The 19,622-nt window shown below is 41.5% G+C and overlaps 1 non-coding gene across 1 annotated transcript; it reads left to right on the top strand.

Annotated features, from left to right (window-relative positions):
* The first annotated feature begins 13,076 nt into the window (after window positions 1–13,076).
* LOC150048763 (U1 spliceosomal RNA) lies at window positions 13,077–13,240 on the top strand. The gene has a single exon (XR_016539179.1). It is a non-coding gene; the product is annotated as a U1 spliceosomal RNA (small nuclear RNA).
* Window positions 13,241–19,622: the final 6,382 nt, after the last annotated feature.

The raw sequence follows: 19,622 nt of genomic DNA, 5'->3' as shown, positions 1-19,622 counted from the left end.
ACATGTTGGTAATGCTAACTATCCGTATTCACGTAGACACAGTGTAATCTCTGAGCCCAATACACAGAGAAAGGAGGGAAAAAAAAGCTAGAATCTATGCACTACTACAAAGGGCCTGGTGCCTCTGGCAGAGCAAAGGAACTGGAGGCTTTTCATTTCCCACAGAGCAGGTGGTGGTGGTGTTGATTCCGTAATTTTGGGTTTTTTTGCCAGTCCTGGGCTTGAGCTCAGGGCCTGAGCACTGTCCTTGGACTTTCTCAAGACTAGAGCTCTACCACTTGAGCCTCAGCACCACTTCCAGCTTTTTTCTGTGTATGTGGTACCGAGGAATCGAACCCGGGTCTTTGTGCATGCTAGGCAAGCACTCTACCACTAGGCCAAACTCCCGGCCCCAACTTCTTGCATTTTACCACATAATAATAGAATAAAAATAATAGCAAGAGAAATTACAGGAACAATAGAAGCACATAGAGATTAAACAACATGCTTTTGAATAGTCAATGGGCCATTGAAGGGATCCGGGATGAAGTTAAGAAAGTTTCCTAGAATCAAATGAAAATGAAAACACAACTTAACAGCTTCCTCAGCTATAGCAAAGGCCTACATGAATGAGTACTCATAGTTAAAAAATCAGATTTCAAATAAATAACCAAACAATGTACTTTAAGGTCTTAGGAAAATATGAACTACCCCAACTAAAAAATTCATAAATAATAAGAAATAATAAAGATCAGGGTGTAAATGAATGAAATGGTGACTAAAACAACAATGTAATGGATGAATGAAACAAATAGTTCTTTGAAAAAAATAAATAAGACTGACAAACTAAGAAAGAGAATTAAGACCAAACTAATAGATCTAGGAAAGAGAAAGAATATTACAATAGAGTGGGAACATCAGAACTACAAACCCATTCATAACAGCCTAAAGTCCAGAACACCATTAGGAAATACTTGAAACATATATTCAAATAAATTGGATAATGGTGAAGTAATTGAATACTTAAAAAAACACATTTGACCTACAAAGACTGAATCAAAAGGGTATTGACAATTTAATTGATCTATAACACACATTTAGTTTGAAGAATTGTTTCCCAATGAAGAAAAGCCTAGGATCCAACAAATACACTTAAGTATAAGTTCTTTATAAAGAACACCTGGCAGCAATGTTGATCAAACTATTTCATAAAGTAAAAAGGGAAAGAAGATTTTATGAAGCTGTTGCATTGATAACCAAACTGGATAAGAACACAGTACCTGAGCATCAGTAATTCATGCCTATAATTCTAGCTTCTCAGGAGGCTGAGATCTGAGGATCATGCTTTGAAGCCAGCCTGGGCAGGAAAGTCTATGAGACTCTTATCTCCAATAAACTACAAAAAACAAGAAATGGGCTTTGTGGCCCAAGTGGTAGATCACTCACCTTGGGTAAAAGAAGTTCAAGGACTGTGCCCAGGACTAGAGTTCATGAACCAGGAATGGCAAAAAATAAATAAATAAAAGAAAAGAACACAACAAAGACAACTGTAGACCCAGTTGACCATTGTTGATGAAGTTCTCAATTAAATATTTGCAACCTGACTTTAAAAACATTATCAAGTTGGGCCAGGAATTTGGCCTAGTGGTAGAGTGCTTGCCTAGCATGCACAAAGACCAGGATTCAGTTCCTCTGTACCGCATACATAGGAAAAAAGCTGGAAGTGGTGCAGAGGCTGAAGTGGTAGAGCTCTAGCCTTGAGAAAGTCCAAGGACAGTGGTCAGGCCCTGAGCTCAAGTCCAGGATTGGTAAAAAAATAAAAAAAACCCCAAAAAACCCAAACAACCAAAAAACATTATCAAGTGTATAAATCAGGAGCAAGTTCATTTTACTTTGGGAATGCAAGGATGGTTCAGCATACACAAACCAAAAAAACCATATGATCACCTCATGTAGATGCAGAAAAAAAGAAACTTTTGACAAAATACAGTATCCTTCTGATAAAAACCTGGAAGAAACTAGGAAGAGATGGAACAAAACTTAATAAACACTATCTGTACTAAACTTACAGCCGATAGTGTACTAACTGGGGATCTCCTCTAAAATCAAGAATCAGACAATGGCGTCCATTTTCTTCACTTTCAACATTAGTTTTTGTCAGTTGTGGGGCTTGAACTCTGGGCCCCGGCGCTGTCCCTGAACTTCTTTAGCTCAAGGCTAGCACTCTATTCTTTTTTTTTTTTTTTTGCAAAAGCAAGGGAGTCTTTATTGCAAGTAGCACTCTATTCTTTGAACCACAGCACCACTTCTGGTTTTCTGGTGGTTAATTGGAGTCTTATGGACTTTCATGCCAACGCTGGCTTTGAACCATGATCCTCAGATATCAGCCTCCTGAGTAGCTAGGATTATAGGCGTGAACTACCAGCACCCAGCTACATGCTTAAATTCTTAACCAAGTAATAAAATAAAGAAAACAAATAAAACTGGTGTAAATATAAAAGGAAGAAGTCAAATGATCCTCATTTGTAGAACATATATAGTCTACATATTATCTATATATTTTACACATTGCATGTCAGAAAATGCTTTATTCAGTTAAATTCTTTTCATGTATGTTAATTTAATTTCACAGAGTATGTTCTTTTAAAAACTTAATTATATTTGTTTTGGCTTTGCAATTGATTTGACTTTTAACCAGTTATTTTCTAATTCTTTTTAGTGTTTGTCTTTTTTTTCCTTGTCTATTGTGGGGCTTGAACTCATGGCCTAGGTGCATTTCTGGTTGGACATTGTTACCCTTCCCATGTTTTCCTCCCATTTGCCTCCCCCACCTCTTCCCCAAGTTGTAGAGTTCATTTCCAGCATATTGTTTTGTGTGTATTGCTGTTACACTGTTTCCCTTCTCATTCTTTTTTAGAGTTTTAGTATTTTAGTTGTATAGAATATTGGATTTCATGATGGTATTTAAGTATTCATTATCAGGGTGATGTATAGAGGGGTTACATTACATTTGTAAAGCAGTGAGCACATTATTTCTTGAATACTGCATGAACGGTTCATTGGTAGAATTCTCACTTGCCATTTCAAGTTTTTGAGTGGTTAATTGGAGATAAGAGTTGCATGGTGATTTTTCTGCCTCCGCTGACTTTAAACCACAATCCTAGATTTCAGCTTCCGGCATAGCTAGGATTATAGTGTGAACCACTGGAGCCAGGCTGTGTTTGAGATGGATTTGGTCTGTTTTAGAGCTCTTACAGTTCTCCAGTGTGACCTTGTTACTGGGTTAACCCTGCCTCTGCCCTCCAGTCAGTCTTGGGCTCATGTAGAGCTATTTGTTCTAGACCTTAATCTTTGCGCGCTCTCTCTCTCTCTCTCTCTCTCTCTCTCTCTCTCTCTCTCTCTCTCTCTCTCTCTCTCTCTCTCTCTCTCTCTCTCTCTCTCTCTCTCCCTCTCCCTCTCCCTCTCCCTCTCCCTGTCCCTGTCCCTGTCCCTGTCCCTGTCCCTCTCCCTCCTTCTCCCTTTTCCTCTCATCCTGGGACTTGAGCTTAGGACCTGGGCATTGTCCCTGAGTTTCTTTTTCTCAAGGCTAGCACTATACCACTTGAGCCACAGCACCATTTCCAGCTTTTTCTGAGTGCTTTATTGATGATAAGAGTCTCATAGACTTTTCTGCCCAGGATTTGAACCTCAAGTCTTAGATCTCAGCCTCCTGAGAAGCTAGGATTGCTGGCATGAGCCACCAGCACTGTGCTTCTCTCCCTCTTTCAAATGCCTTTTTCCCTTCTTTCAGCATTCACAGTCTTCTGGAGTCCAGCTTGTGTTGACATGTTTCTCTCTCAGAGACAATCCAGTCTTCTTAATCTAATATATCTCACCATTGACTCCATCCTACCTGGTATCAAGGGTTCTCCCTGAGGCCTGTGTAGGGTTTGGGACTAGGTCAGTCAGCAGAAGGCTGAGAAGCTACAGAATTTCACTGGCCTCCTTTTTGAGACCGAGCATAGCCTAGGTTAGTTTTTCCAAGACGTAGAAGGGGGTTGGTTTTCTAGTTACTTAGATCCTATGATAGAGTTACCTCTGTTATGTTTTGCTTAGGCTCTTTCTGTTCCTAAAGATCACTATAAAATAGTATTGTGTGAGTAAACCAGTTTACCAGAGATCAATCCATGATACTGGCAGTCTGATTTTGTCCTTCCATGACATTTATTGAGTGTTTACTGAATTTCAGGTCTTTGGCCAAGTGCTTCAATAGCATTGTCTCATTTAATTGTGACAAAAGTTCTCACATGAGGATGTTATGCCTCAGAGAGACTAAATAACCTTTACATGGTCACATAGCAATTAAGTGTGTGAGTCAGAATTTGAACTCAGGATTGCCTGCTTCTAGCCTTCATAATCTCCTAACCTCTTTGCTATGTTTTCCTGGCTCTCAGAAGTATATTAAAATGTAACCACCAGCTAATAACACCTGTCTATGTGCCAGACTTGGGGCTGGGAATCCAGTGATGAGTAAGACATTATTTCTGCATTTGAGGCATTCTCAGCCTAAGTAGATAAAGCAGTCAGTCTTGAGCAAAATATTTCTAATCAGGGTGTAAATAAGAGTTCAGAGAGACAATATGGGGTCGGAAGGCAGTGGTCTTCTGTTTTGAGAAATGAATTGAGCCTGAAGCTGGTTCCTGAGCCAAGTGTCTAAGCAGAGTCTGAGGCATGCAGAAGCTGTCTCCTCTCCGTTCAGAATCTATTGGAGATGGAGACCACAGATAGGCCATCCTTCACCTCAAGGTGTTTGGATTTCATGGGAGATAGAGTCAACAGTGGTGAAATTCCTTTGAGATTTCTAGATTCAAAGCCTTGAAGCTTGTGTTACCTGAATATGAAAGGGTCATTTGAATGTCTGCCTTGGAATGGGTTGTTGTTGGTGGGGAACTGGGGTGTTGAAACTCCAGGGAGTATATCGAAGAAGTAATGTGACCCAGAACCACCCTGGTCACTCACTGGCCTTGCGACATTGGTCCACAAGGTTAGTTCTTCTCTCTGTAACTCAATTTTCCTAGAATCTTTCTGGCCAGATCTGGCCAGAGATAGATGTAGTGGGATTTGCTCTCTCAAGGGTCAAACTGGCAGCTTCTATTATGAACTATCCAGTTACCCAGATGCTCAGATTCTCAAACTGCCTCATGGACATAGTATCCACTCTGGTCTTTGGTCTATGGTGCTATCCTGGAATGTGACTTTGATTTCACTCTTGTCTTGTTTTCCTGGACCTTGGGCTTAGTGAAACACAGCTAAAAGATAAATGCTTTGGTGAGAACACAGTCCACTGCTAGGGTGGTGTTGGTTTGTCAGTCCCTGAACTTGAGTATTGCTGAGCTTCCTTCCAGTTTTTTACTTTTTTTGTGGTTTTAAAAAGAGATGAAAAGGGCCAGGAGTTTGGCCTAGTGGTTAAAGTGCTTGCCTAGCAAGCATAAAGACCCGGGTTCGATTCCTCGGTACCACATACATAGAAAAAAGCCGGAAGTGGTGCTGAGGCTCAAGTGGTAGAGCTCTAGCCTTGAGAAAGTCCAAGGACAGTGCTCAGGCCCTCAGCTCAAGCCCAGGACTGGTAAAAAAAAAAGAGAGATGAAAATCATTCTTTCATTTACCTAATACATACTCATAATCTGCCAGTGCCTGTAGGTAATGGGCGTCATATACAGCAATTGGCACCCTTCATCACACAAATTCGGTTTGACTCTTGTTATTCTAATATGTCAGGACTTTTCATGTTCACTTTCTCAAAATGAATTTTAAGATTCCCTGGGAATCCCTTTCTTTCCCCTCCAGGCCTGTTTGCATGTCTACTATTCTCCATTTTTTTTTTCTTTTTTGCAAGTCCTGGGCTTGAGCTCAGGGCCTAAGCACTGTCCTTGGACTTTCTCAAGGCTAGAGCTCTACCACCTGGGCCTCAGCACCACTTCTGTCTTTTTCTATGTATGTGATACCAAGGAATCGAACCTGGGTCTTCGTGCATGCTAGGCAAGCACTCTACCACTAGGCCAAACTCCCGGCCCCTATTCTCCGTTTTTTTAACATGCCTTCTCTTCTCCATGTTTTAATAGAAGCATATTTATTGTTTATACTATTGATGATCTTTATCTCATTGTGTTAAAAATTGCATTTTAGGGGCCAGGAGTTTGGCCTAGTGGTTAAAGTGCTTGCCTAGCATGCATGAAGACCCGGGTTCGATTCCTCGGTACCACATATAGAAAAAAAAGCCGGAAGTGGTGCAGAGGCTCAAGTGGTAGAGCTCTAGCCTTGAGAAAGTCCAAGGACAGTGCTCAGGCTCTGAGCTCAAGCCCAGGACTGGCAAAAATAAATAAATAAATAAATAAATAAAAATTGCATTTTAGTCTTCCCTTCTTCGTTCTTTCATTATAAAATATATACTATGTAATATATTATAAATATGGTATAAATTATATATTAATAATACCATATAAAACAAATTCAGTATAAAATAATACTATATAAAATAAATGCTATATAAAATGTGACATAAATTATATACTTGGCTAAGAGTTCAAAATTAATTTTGCTAGTTCAAAGAGAGTTTTGGGCTCATTGGTTTTCAGAATATAGAACAAACAAAGAATGTTGGATACTGCTTCTACCAGACATGGCAAGTACTGTTGCTGAAATTTTATCAAAATTGCTCAAGAGTAGTTGTATAACCAGACCATGATTTCTCTTTCCCCCATGGCTACTCTGCCACTGAGCTTAGATAAATCAGTAGCTGGGCCAGTGAGGTAGACACAATTCTGTCCTCATACATGGGCAAGTGGATCTCCTGCCCCAGATCTAAGACTTAAGAAGGCCCCATGCAAGCTCCTTCATTCTCATGTCTCGTCACAAGGGGATCCTCACATCTCAGCCTATTGAGTAGCCAGGGTTCTAGGGATGACATGGATAGTATACTTGTTTTATACACTGAATCTTCTTGTCCCACTGAATACATGCAGGAGTTATTTCAAATAAGATGGGGAGAATGGAGGGAATTAAATCATGGTATTGGTAACTGGCAATTTGCTTCAATTGCAGAAAAATGTCCTGGTTTCCTTGAGCATTGAAACATTGATGAAGAACAGATTTTCTCTGGCAGTGCAAATTCCCCTCTGTCTGAATTTGGCAGAGGAATGGCCTTGCTTGACATTATAGGCATTTATATGCATTTTCTATTTAGCAAAGTTAGACTGTATTTCAACCAACCCCTGTACTGATGTAAAGCCATTTTTATTTGTAATGAGGATTCATTAAATACACACACACATACACACACACAGACACACAACACACACACACACACACACACACACACACACACACTTCCACTGATTTCTGACATCTGGGAGGCCAGGATCTGATGGTGCTCTGGCAGGAAGCCCTGGATTTTTCCACCTTCTCTACTTGTGGACAGAACTGCAATTTAAGCACTCCCTCAGTTCCTACCCCCTTGTTGGATTTCACTGATTTTAATAGATATTTTCCTGTCTTTGATTTCTCAGAATGAGAGAGATGTCAATTGGGTGGCTCTTCCAGAGGTCATCCTCTTTTCTACAATGACACAATGACAGGGAGCCTGAATTGGCAGGGTCCAAAGGAGGTGTTAGGAGCAATCCCTAGAACAAGAGGGGTCAAATCTATGGAAAGCCATTTGAACAAGAAGGAAGTATTCTCTTATCATTATGTTCATGTATGGGAGTGTCAAGGTGAACATGTGATGAACAAAAGGGACATTGATGCCAGCCTGAAATGTTGGTGATGGGAAGACGCTGTAAGGCAGAGACAGTGTGGTAAAGAGGAACATTGGAATATTCCAGAAGGCCAAAAGCTTTGGTTAATGGCAGAGAGCTTTTCTTTTTTGGCATGCTTTTAATGCCTTCTTTCTGGGTAAAATCAACCTGTGATTATCTTGTAACTTCCTCTCCTAAAGCTTCCTACCCAAGTACACCTGGATATGAGCTCTTTGGGGCATAGCCATGCAATTATGGTCATAGAATTGGAGCTGGCAGGGTCCTTAGAAACCACCCAGTCTAGGATCTTAACCTGAGAGTTCTGAGAATGCCTGGGTTGGAAACAAAAATCACACATGTGCCTCTATTTTCAGAGCAGGAAGGGAAGTTGAACCTTTTCTGAGGGATATTCCTAAAGAATACTGTGATCGAAACTTGATTTAGTTCCGTGTATCTGCAGACTACATTGAAAACATGGCAGGACTGACTATCCAGCAAGGTCACGTGGCTTCACTGAGGCCTTGGAGAGAGCCACTGATATATTTTTCTTCTTCTTTTCTTTTTTTTGGGGGGGGGTGTCATGGGGCGTGAACTCGGCCTGGGCGCTGTCCCTGAACTCTTCAGCTCAAGGCTACCACCCTACCCTTGAGCCAAGCCCCACTTCGCATTGTCTAGAGCTTAATTGGAGATAAGAGCTCAGGTTCTTTTGTGCCCAAGCTGTCTTTGAACCTCAATCCTCAGATCTCAGCCTCCTGAGATCTGGTAGCATGAGCTACCAGGCCGGCTACTGAGATTTTTTTTAAATATTTTTTTATTGTGATTAATAGAAAGGTTACATTATATTCACCAGATAGAAGGTACATAACTTCACAAACATTGATACCCTTTCTCACGACATGGTCCCCATTTCCCTCCCACCCTCCCCCTGCTTATCTTGATTTCCCCCTTCCCTATCTAATTTCAAATAACCAATTAAGCACATATAAAATATATCAGATAACAAGGTGAAATATTGTAACAATATGAGATAACCAAGGGATGGCAAAAGAGATGAGAGATACATAGTACATTAAGGACAACAGTCACTCATTATATGGCTTTCTGAGATTTTTTTTTCTATCAAGTACTAGTGACTCAGATAGTAGCAGAGTCAGGCTGGTGCTAGGCCCTATTCTCAGTGCAGAGGCTTCATTTGTGTACTCAACTCTGTACTACCTATGATATCTATTTCTTCCTCGTGTTTCTTGATGCAGGACTGGTCAAGTTCCTGATTAGTTCCAAATTCCTGATTAGCTTCAAAGTCTTGAATAGATTCAGAAGGTAGTGTTGAAGAAAGAGTCAGACTTCTGAAATTACTATGTTTCCTTGATGTATGCAGCAGTGAGAACCCTATCGCCTCACAAAGTACAAGTAGCTCACTATATACTTAAGAGCACTATAAAGAAACTTTCTTCTCAGACTGAACTCTGTTTTTCCTTATTTGGGAGCAACAGAATAAATGGTTTCTTTCCCCCAGAAAATCTTAAATATATGAAAGCAGGCATCTTGTCTTCATGAGGCTTCTTCCTCAGGCTAACTATTTCTAATATGTTGTAGTATTATTTTTGTGTTTTGGTTTACATTTACTTTTCTGTCATTGTCTTCCTCTGTTTATGTTCCATGCCTTCCAATTAAAATCCTAAGTGCTCTCCTTCTGGTCTGATCTTTGGTAACATGGAAATATCATCTCATATGTCTTGAATATCAGACATTTATTGACGTTACAGTTGTATTAGCTTTCTTAGTCATTTATTATTGTTTTGTATTGTACCTGTTATCAACTTATCTTATCTCTTGTCACTCTATTTAAAATTAGATGTGTTAAATTTATACATTAGGGTCATACTAATGCTGATCAATATGTTTTTGTTAATTGTGACCCATATTCTAATTTAATTCTTCTAACACTTTTCTGTTAAAATGTGATTAAGGAATAAAAGGGAAGTCATTGAAGAGCAGCTCCTGTCAAGTGCTGTTCTGCTGGGGACAGAAAGAAAATTGAGGGTGATGGAGCTATATTGAGAATAGGCAATTAAGATTTTTTAAGGTAATGGGGTTTGAACCCAGGTTCTCATACTTGCTAAGCAGGTACGCTACCTCTGAGCCATACCTCCAGCCCTTATTGTATTTTTTTATGTAGGGTTCTGTCTATTCCTCACTCTAGATAGGATGACAAGTACATGCCCAGATTCTTGTGTGGCGATGAAGTACTGCAGGCTTTTCTGTCCTGTCTGGCTTGAACTGTGGTCCTCCCAATTTTAGTTTCTCAAGTATCTAGGATTATAGGTATGAGCCACTGGTGGCCAGTAGAGTTAGTATCTTGTCTTAAGATACCTAAATTGAAATATGCCTAAATAAATTATACATAAAGTAGAAAAATAATGTAATGTTACATTTCCCTTTTCAGTTTTTACTTGTGCCAGGGATCTGAGAACACGGATACAAATGGTAGCTCAGGGAACCAGAGATGTTAGTGGAAAGACCCAGGGTAAAGATCCAGTTTCTCCCCACCTTTTGTGTGAACCTTTTATATTTCCTTCAGACACAGAATCAAAGGGTGATGTGGTCCTTGCCCTCAGAAAGAAGCCTGCAATTGGCCTGCGAAAGAAGACTTATCTGTGTAAAACCAGATCACACTGACTAGTGATGAAGACATATTTGAGCTAAGGAGCGTAGAGTTGACCACAAGTCAAAGAGGTCTGCACAGGACCTCTGCTTCTCAGGACAGGGGCAGACCCACTGGAAAGTATCTCAGAGAAAGTAGAAATGGAATTAGGTTCTGAAGACCGTGGAAAAGGAAGAAAGAAAGGCAAGGAAAGACGTGTACAGAGTGGGTGATGATGACAAAGACTCTGCAGAGGGCCAGGGATGGAAACCAGATGGAGGTGCTTCTCCAGGCAGTAGTGAAACTCACTAGGTAGACTTACTTGGTACAAGGATATTTCAAAAAAATCCAAGCTCTTATACTCAACTTGACTTTGTCATTCTTCTTACCACCAGTGGAATACAGGCTCTTTTAACTTCCAGATTTTTTTAGTTAGTGAATTTATCCAATTATATTTATTGGAAAATGATTGCATAAATTATGGGTATAATGGGATGTTTTGACTTATGATACATTGTACAAAGAGTAAATAAGCTAACATATTTATCATTTTATTAAGTTAACTTTTCCTGTGGTGTGTGTGTGTGTGTGTGTGTGTGTGTGTGTGTATGTGTTGAGAATTTAAAAATCTGTTTCTTTAGCTGGGTGCTGGTGGCTCACACATGTGTTATTAGCTACTCAGGAGGCTGAGATCTGAGGATCTCGGTTCAAAGCCAGCCAGGGCATCAAAGTCCGTGAGACTCATCTCCAATTAACTACCAGAGAACTGGAAGTGGTGCTGTGGCTCCAGTAGTAGAATGCTAGCCTTGAGCTGAAGAAGTCAGGAACAGTGCTCAGATCCAGAGTACAAGTTCCATGACTGAAAAAAATATGATTTCTTTGACAACTTTGAAATTTACAATACATTGTCATCAAGTGCTGTAACATGGCTTGTGGTTTATTCAACAGAGGCTCATGTGCTGGAGTCTTCATCTCCACTGTGGTAAGATTTCTATGTGAAGTATATTTGGAGGTCAATAATGGCATCTCCCCTCTCTGACTTCCTGTCTCACCTCGTTATCTCTCCTGCTTCTCCTCTGCCACTATGGTGCTATCCACTGTGAAATGATATAGTAGGGTTGTGGTGACATACTGTTTGGACCTCCAAAAACCAGAGCTAAATAAATCTCTTTTCTTGGTATGCAATCAGCTCAGGTATTTCATTACATAGATTAATATATTAGTTATGATCACCTTGTATAGTAGATCACTCAAACTTATTTCACCTATCTCACTGAAACTCTATACAGTGTAACCACCACGTGTCCCTTTTCTTGGCATGCTTCATTTGCCTTGTTTCCCCTTAGCCTGTGAAAGCCATCTTTCTACTCTATTTCCAGGACATTAACTTTTTTGCTGGCATGTGGGTTTAATCATCTTTCTGTGTATGGCTCACTTCACTAGCATGAGTCCTACATCCTTATCCCTATTCTCTAGTCCTTCCTTGCCACTCGTCTTGCCATTATCTTCTAACCTCTCACCTAAGGCATATTAAATCTTTGTCAAATACAATGAGATGAGTAAAATAGAGAGATACATTGATGTGGTCTCAGTCTCGAAAATTCTGTTCTCACTGTCACTGCTTGCTGACCATACTTAGTAGATTTTGTGTCTGATTGTGCACGTGTGTGTGTGTGTGTGTGTGTGTGTGTGTGTGTGTGTCTCTGTGTGTGACTGGAGCTTGAACTCGGGGTTTGAGCACTGCCCATCAGGTTTTATTCACTTAAGGCTGGTGCTCTAACCACTTGAACCAGAGCCTCACCTCTCTACTTCTGTTTATTTGGTGGTTAATTGGAAATAAGTCTCATGGACTTTCCTGCCTGGGCTGGCTTTGAACCTCAGTCCTTCGTTCTCAGATCCTCAGGATTACAGGCATAAGCTGGTAATTGTCAGCAACTACCAGCCTGTAACAGAGCCAGAAACTGGCTCTATGTCTGATTTTTAAAATTAGAATATATAGAAATAACATTATTAACAATGAATTAAGAGTGAAGAGTTGATTCATATTCATGTTAGTGATAAATATTTGTTAGTAATGGGTAGCAGCTGACACCTATGACGTGCTAACTGGACGAGTTAGGATTAAACATGACAGTCCCTCAATGAAGGGAAACCATGCCATCCTCATTCTATAGCTGAGAAAACTGAGATATATATATATATATATATATGTTAAGTAAATCATACAAAAATACCCAGATAATAACAACAGTCCCAGAAGCAGCACAGATGTCTGAGCTGGATTCTTCCTTATTTATACCATTTAATCACAGAAAACACAGCATCAAGGTTCTCACAGAGGAGTGGAAAGGGAAAATTTCTTTTTTTATTGACACTCATTCAAGTAAGACACAGTGCATAGGTCATGTCCATTAGTTTTTACCTAAGCCTGCAAGAAAGATCGTATTCCCCTTATCTTACAAATGGAGGAAACAGGTGCTCTGTGAAGTTGCTGGTTGTGGGCAGGCAGCTGCTATAATGGTAGTTAGATTTATACTGAAGTCTGAATTCCCCTGGAGTCCATAGGTTTCCATGACAAGTGTAAACTGGTTCTCAAGCAGCTGATTTGAGAAGGGTGAGAATGGACCTCATGTGAACAGAGAGAACAGAGAAAATTTTCTAACCATAAAAACAAACTAACAATACTTACCTGACAGGGGAAACACCACGATCATGCAGGTGGTTATCTCAGGGCAAGGCACGTCCATTGCACTTGGGACCCGCTGACCTCTGCGATTACTCCACATTGGAGAAACTCGACTGCATAATTTGTGGTAGTGGGGGACCGCGTGTGCGCTCTCCCCTGAAAAAAAAACACACAAAAAAACAAACTAATAAAAAATCCTGGTATTTCAGTCCATCTGAAACAGGTAGAAGACAGCAGTCAAGCAGTATCTGCAGAAAAGGTGCTGTTGATTCCTATGTTTGAAGACAAAGACTCTAGGCTAATATTATGTGTTTATGCACAAAGAATCTGAGGCCATAGCTGGCATGGTGTGCAGCAGCCTCTGGCTGCATCAAAAACTATCTGTCCTCTTGGTGTGGGACTTGTGCATGCTATGCAAGTGACATAACACTGAGCTACTTCCCAGCTTCACGGTGACCTTTTTAGACTAAGCCATCATCTGAGATTATAAATGTGAATTATAAATGCAAGATTTGCTTGGGATGGCCAAAGGAAGTGGGAGTGCGGGGCGGGTGGGAGGAGGAACTCAATTTCTGTGATTTTTTATTTTTGGAAAATTTGCTTGCTCTGGGCCCTTTTCTGCCTCCATTTAGGCCAGCGAAACAGAAACAGAAATCGATCATATAAAATGAAGCTTATAGAAATGAACTCCAAGACATGGAGGCAAGAGGGTTTTCTCTTTTTGTATTATTTGCAGTTACTTTTCCTTCTTCTTTCCTTTTTTCTTTAGTTTATTCCCTTCTGCCACTGTTTTTGGTTACTGTACCCTTTGTCTTGCATATAAATTTATCTGATTTGGGGAGGGGAAGTGGAAGTACAGAAATAGTGGGACAAAAGATGAAACAATTTGGCAGTGAAACCCACTAGACACTATGTTGGAAATGAAGTATACAACTTGGTGGGGCAGGCAGAAGGCTAGGAGGGGAAAATCTGGGAGATAATGAGGGTGGGGATGATACTGTTCAAAAGGAAATGTACTTATTGTAAGGTCTGCCAAAAGGAAACTCCAGGAGAAGAAGGTTTACTGTGTGAGGAAAAAGCAGACTCCTGCCGCCCAAGATGGAGTTGGGAGAGCAAGAGAGCTTATGGTGGGAAGCGAGAGATTATATAGGGGGAGGGGTGCAGCCACAGCCAAAGCGGATGTGATCTCAGAGGATGGGGACCTCAGACTGGGGGACCTCCCACTGTCCCCAGGCATGCCAGTTGCCAGGGATTTAGGTGCTAGGTGGGGATTTCTAGGGGGAAGGGAGAGAGAGCCAAGGGAAGAACTCATTTCTTCCAGGTGTACCTAATACTTATCACCTGACTTATGAAACTATCACCTCTCTATATATCACCTTTACAATAAATTTAAAAAAATAAATGTGTTTTGGTGAAACTCACAGTATCCAAAGTTGAAGAGCAAAGATACCTGGAACTACTTCCAGTGTTTCTGATTTTGTGAGTATGGACTAGGACATTTTGAATAAATCCCAGGTGATGTTGATGCTGCTGGTTCAAGGATCTTGTTCTCCTCGTCTAGGTAGCTATGTTGAATGGAAGAGCAGGTCTAGATATATTTTGTATTTTCTTTTCATCACAGCATAATTTCTGTGGGGTTCCCTCCCTGCCATTTTGCCTCTACACTTGCACAGAAAATACCAGGTATACCAAGACGGAGGCCTGGCAGGAAACTGCATTCATCTCAGAGAGTTCAAGCAAAAAATCAGATCAAGAGGCTCTTACAGAAGTCCCTAGGACTCTAGAGGAAAGTGGAGGAGATGGCATTCCCCGGGCTGGTAGAGGATGGGCTATCTGAGGTAGATCTGGTGTTTTGCATGTACATGGCTATGGTCACACACGCAGCACAAATCTCCATTCCTCTCCAGGAATGTCCCATTGGCAGGATTGAGATGGGTTCTAGAAGGCCATGGAAGACATAGTTTCCAGGATAGAAATCTGGGGTAGGATGAGAAAACAAACAAACAAACAAAACAAAACAAAACATGGAGAAATTGTTGGGAAAGACTGCATTCACTTCCTTGATAGGAGCTCAACTTTTATCTGTGCTTCTTCCAGAAGCTCAGTAGATCCAGCAGAGTCTGGGGAGGTTTCACAATACGTGCAGTGATCCTCAGTTTCCACCTGGTAATCGAGGACCCTGACTCTGTGTCAGGGGGTCATCAAATCAATGGGGAGCCTAGCAGGCTGTCAGGTGGATCCTAGCTCTCCATCTTGCCTTGTGTTTCCAGTGATGCTCACTGGGGAGGTGATAATTCCACTGACTTCCTCTGCCTCCAGATGGCCAGGTAGATGGGGAAACCAAAGCTTACAGTTTCTGCAGCAGGAGTCCAACAGAACTCCATAGGGTTGGGATAGAATGTGGGATGGTTTGCGGGAAGAGCGGATAGAGTGTTTTGCATGGTTTCCAAACCATAAGGAACACACAGTGCTTTGGCCTTGGCTCAAAAGCACTCTCTTTCCATCTATGGAACAATGAAAATGAAATCTCCTAATCTGTAAGAAAGAAAATAGAGAGAAAACAGAAGGGAGAGGGGAAATGTTTACATTTGAGAATATTCCCGCCCTGCCAGGCAAAGGGATGTGGTGCTGTGGGCTTAGCTGGCGTGAATTTAGTGTCTGTAGTATTTACCTTTCTGTGGCTGTCGGGGTATTTTTCTGAGCTATGAAGCAAGATCTTGTGCCAGATAACCCCTCCACAGTAAGATGATATTCAAGCAAGCATATTGAAAGCAACTGAGGATTGGCCAGCTGTTTTACAACCTGGCGTGGAAGCCAGGGAGCTGCAAACCAACTTGGAGGGGCTCTTGTATCCTTGGAATGATAGGGGACTGGTGAAATGGTCTTGGCTCTTCCCACATGGGTGACAGGAGCTTTTTTTGGTCTAAGCTGCTAATTCCTTTCCTTTTTGAGAGCATAAGCAAGCATTAAAAAACACAAGTCTGTCAAAGGACTCTTCAGTCTTGGAAAAGCAGTAGGGGCCATGAAGTAGGGTGACAAAGCTCTGGCTGGAGATGGAGAAACAGACTCCCTGTGTTCAAGGAGCTCTCTCCATTGTTGCTTGTTTTCCTAAAGGTCTGTACAGAGTTAGTGGCCTTACCTAGCTCACTCTAGGAGACTCAGCTCTATCCAGGAACTTACTGTGATGTCATTGAGTGCTCTTCACACCAACACAGTGTCTCCTTTCAGTATTCCTTCTAGGAACAAGGGAGAAGAGTAAGCTAGGGAATGCTGAAGATCTAGTGAGAGCCCACACTGCAGTGGGAAGAAGCCTGACAGCACTGGGGAGGGGGAGGTTAGAGACTTTTTCCTAGAGACACGAGTGCCTGGCTCTTGTCATGGTTTCCTTGTGGTGGTCACTTCTATTGACTCCTGGTACTCAGAGTAGAACTGTGACCTCTGAGATTGAGTTCACCTTCTTTCAGGCTCTAATGTGGAAGAGACTTTTGTCCTTTGTCTTATTCATCCCCAGGGTAGAAGTAAGATGGTCTGGCAGGATGAACTCCGAGGTTTTGTGAAGCCCTGACAGTTTATGAGTGTATAGTGTAGCTTAGGTTGTTGTTATCACAGAGTCTCATGGAGTCACACATCTCTAGCATTCACAGTTGTGCAGGGAGGTGGGAAACAGAGATTTGGAATGTAGCACATTTGAAAATTGTATTATCACTCATAATTATGGAGGTTAGGTCATGAGCATTATGAAGGACCTCCAGAGAAGATTTAGCACATGTAATTAGGGCATCCTTGAGGCTTGTGGAAGATGGTTAAAATTTCTACTCATCCTCTTCATCTTCTGACATCTTTTTTTATGGTCTCAAGCATACATGTGACTCCAGAGCTAAGGGCTATCTTAGCCTTTCTAAGTTGGCTGTATGAGGTAATCTCCTCTTTATGTTTAGGACTACGTTAGATCCTCTGACTGGAGGAAGCAGGAAGCTAAAGGAACATGGAGACAGGGGAGTGAGTTACAATTGGGAGAAGGGACTCAGAGCTTATGGTGACCCTGTCTTTGTTGTCTGTTAGGTCTAAGGTACAATAACCATTGCCCGCTTTGTGGTCCAGGGCAACCTGTTTTATTTCCCTAGCTTCTGTTTTCTCATCTGACAGATGTTTGTCATCCTTTGGAGATAAAATTACACTTGTTGTTGAGTGTGGCTGAGAGGACAACATTAAAGTATTTTTGTAAGGTATTTCTCCTTTGTAGTTCAAGTTTGACATTGGGTGTCGTTTCTTTCTCCTTTATTAAAAATTCTGGGGAAAAAGTGGGAAGAAGAAGGCCAAGAATTAATTTGGAGTCACCTTGACATATAGGTAACCCATAGGTAAGAACATTTCCTTTTGAGACTCCTAAAGGAAGAGAGTAATTTTATGTAACCATCAACAACATATGGTGTGGCTCACAGGCTGTGAGAAGGTCAAGACAAGGATTAGATTTACTATGAAAATGTCCTTCATCCCAAGATTGCAGGCATACCTTGGAGTCCCTTCTTGTGCTTAGCTGCTTTTCTTTCCTTTGCTCACTCCTGGACTCTCTACCTGTCTCTTTCCCAACCTCTCTTGGCTGCTGTAGCCAGGCGAGTCTGCACCGTTTTGTAGGAGCATCCTGCATGTAGTTCAGGTTTCTCAGCATGGAATCCCAGTCACACGACAGCCCCTTTCTTAGCTGATTCTGATAGCCTTTCAACCTTACATCAGACTTAGTTTGTCAAAGGAATGTTTTCTCAGATAGGTGAGGAAGGGGAGTCCAAAGAGTGAGTGGCCATCAACCCTGTTGTGTCACATTAAAGGATGTCCTGATAGTCATGAAGTACCACATAGGCCACCTAGAAAAAAAAACCTTCTAATAGTGATATTTAAAGCCATAGCTCAAGGGAGTGAATGACGGCACTCCAGAATCCGAAGGGACAGAAGCTCTTAAAGCACTTTTGTCTTCTGTAAATCAGTTCAGTTTTGACTTGGTCTAATAGGAGCCCACTTGGGGGCTCCCTTTACCCCTATCCCTATGTTTTCTGTGCCCTGTTGTACCTAATCCCCTCCATACATGGGCCCAGACCCAGATTCACAGCATGGCTTCTCCTCTGCATGTTCTGTAGAAATTTGCTTTGTTTCCTTGCCCACTCCCAGCTTTCTCAGAGAACAAAGAGGAAGTCCAGCTACAAACTGTCCTCTTGCAAAGTAATTAAGCTCACGGCATGGGGGCCAGTCCTGCTCAGGGCTGGCCAGCGTGGAGTTGGCAATAGTCTGCCAGGAGGAACCTGCTGCTTCTCACGTCCTTCCATTCTCTAGTGGAGGTGGTGTTTCTGCACGTGGCTGTCCCACTGGTGCTATTCTGGGCACAAGGAACTCAGGATGTGTCCTGGGTCATGTTGCCACGGAGCATTGAACCATGACTTCCTGGTCCTATTGGTCACTAGGATACTGCAGACTCGCCCACACGTGGTGGTAGCTGGGTTTAAGGAAGAGCATTGTCCCCTGGGAACTTATGAATCAGCTCATAAAAGAGAAAGCTGGGTTGCTGAGGCCATGGGTTGGGGGAGGAGGCAAAGAAAGGAACTGCTTCCTCTTTGTGGAGTGGACAGGGGCCAAAAGTTTCTTTCTTTCTTTCTTTTTTTTTTCACTGAAACAAGACATAGGGATTAAAGAAAAAAAGAATTTATATTAGAACTGAGAATTAGAATGTTTTAGCAAAGGACCCCCAAATAGAGAAGGGGACTGGATTCCAGAATAGACTGTGATAGTTTTCAGAATTGTAGCCAGAGACAAAAGAATGAATTCCCAGGAAGTACACAACTGTTAGAAGGCCCAGTACTTAAATGGGCCAGAATCTCTGCCATGAATGGGAAGTGTTTTAGTGATGTCTTCTCCAAAGGCTACAGTTGGTCCCCTGCAGGTTCTGAAGAAATGTATTAGAAGAAAGATTTAGGATGATTAGAAAGAATATTTGAACAATTATAAGCATTCTAACAATAAGATGATTGTGTTTTGTCATGGCAACGAGCTTCTGATTTCAGGAAGTATTTAAATCAGGGATTCAAGGCTTGAACACTCATCCTGGGCACTGTCCCTGAACTCTTCAGTTCAACCACTTTGATCCACAGCACTACTTCCAGTTTTCTGGTGGTTAACTGGAGATAAGGATCTAACAGATTTTCATGGCCAGGCTGGCTTTGAACCTCAGATTTCAACCTCCTGAGCATCTAGGATTACAGGTGTGAGCCACCAGTACCCGGCTTCTTTGGAGTTTTATTGGAGGGATGGAACTGTGACAATCCTGTGCAATGCTAAGATACCATGCTATTTATTCAACTGTCTCTTAGGATTCATATACCTAGAGCTGTAATTCCTTTTGGTGGGAAAGTTATCCCCTTAGGCTGGGGTCTATTCCCTTGAATACTCACTATGTACCAAGCCTGGAGAAGAAGTAATAAAAGTCTCAGTGCCTTTTCACTTTAAGTAAGAATACTATACTAGAAGGCAGACAAGTAAACAGAAACATTGCATC

Source organism: Megascapheus bottae, chromosome 21 (assembly GCF_031878675.1).
Source record: "Megascapheus bottae isolate mThoBot1 chromosome 21, mThoBot2.hap1, whole genome shotgun sequence".
Classification (NCBI taxonomy): domain Eukaryota; kingdom Metazoa; phylum Chordata; class Mammalia; order Rodentia; family Geomyidae; genus Megascapheus; species Megascapheus bottae.
Note: the sequence above shows the minus strand (reverse complement) of the source record. Positions and strands in the feature narration are given on the sequence as shown.